Source organism: Limulus polyphemus, unplaced genomic scaffold (genome assembly GCF_000517525.1).
Source record: "Limulus polyphemus unplaced genomic scaffold, Limulus_polyphemus-2.1.2 Scaffold141, whole genome shotgun sequence".
Taxonomy (NCBI): domain Eukaryota; kingdom Metazoa; phylum Arthropoda; class Merostomata; order Xiphosura; family Limulidae; genus Limulus; species Limulus polyphemus.
In genome coordinates, this window is record NW_013665751.1 from 1,010,418 (window position 1) to 1,011,609 (window position 1,192).

The 1,192-nt window shown below is 28.4% G+C and overlaps 1 long non-coding RNA gene across 1 annotated transcript in view; it reads left to right on the forward strand.

The window, feature by feature from the left end:
- The window catches only part of LOC111083456, a 2,978-nt gene extending 2,437 nt beyond the window's left edge, over window positions 1-541 (forward strand). The window contains exon 3 of the long non-coding RNA XR_002609044.1: window positions 411-541. This is a non-coding gene — a long non-coding RNA (uncharacterized LOC111083456). The remainder of the gene's footprint in view (window positions 1-410) is intronic.
- The last annotated feature ends 651 nt before the right edge of the window (window positions 542-1,192 follow it).

Genomic DNA, 1,192 nt, shown 5'->3' on the forward strand with positions numbered 1-1,192 from the left:
ATAAATGTTTCATCAGTTTAACTAAATGTTTAATCTCAAATATTTGAATATTTTTAATATTTTGATCGATATGTTATTATTTCATGAAACACAAACAGATTTATTAAATGGATCAGTGGATTTGCTAAAACCAGAAATGACGACCAGGCTTATTACTTTTTTCATAATATTTTGACAGACATATAATTGACGCTATAAAGCATACGTTTTCAAAAAAAAGTTTTTTGTGAACCTTGTTAAACATTAACTAGAATCAGTGGCTTATTACACTCAACGCTTTTTTAACATTTCTTGGACTTTTCCGGTTTTTACAACAGTTTAATTTTACAAGTCACAATTATATTAGAAAAATTGAAAGTGTTCTGGTGCTGTTCCATTAATAATTATAAAAACCTGTTGTTCATTTTCAGCTGAACATCCAGAAATTCAAGACAGTGGCTAGATTTGGCTTAATGCATATGGTTGCTACAAACCTTTGTGTATGGCTAAGAACGCTGGGCAAAGAAACTCTTTACGAAATTTCTGAAGAACTAATAAAAACTGAGAAGACAAATGTTCTAGAAGAGTTGATCGTACCAATCAAAGGTACCGAATAATGCTTAAATAAATGAACAAAAACTTAACTGTAACATGAAAAAAAAATCATGTTCAAACTATTGTATCGTTTCGTACATGTTAAATTTGACTGCAAGTTTATATTTTAATGTATAAAGTGAAAAAGGAATAACTTTTTCTATTCTCAAATTCTGCAGACTTATAATGCTAGAAACCGGGTTTCTATACCCGTGGTGGGCAGATCACATATAGCCCATCGTGTAGCTTTGTGATTAACTACAAACAAACTTAAAATTAAAGAAACAAAAACAAACAGAAGTTGGCTAAGTATCGAGTTAAGTCTAGTTAAACATTTTTACTGAATGAGTATAGCATTTTTTATAGAATCATAAAAAATGAAATGATAATTTCATGCAAAATACTATAATTACAAATATCTCACTGAAATGTTATTATTTTTGTTTAATAAAACCCTTTAGACGAGATGTTAATAATGGACAAAAGGTTGTTTTAAAATGTGTTATAACTGGATCATTTTATCTTTACTGTTGGTTACATTTTATTCTGGTTTTTGAAGAAAGATACTTCATGACTGTCAAGGAAATGCCACATTATTTTCTTTATGATTTTTCTTATC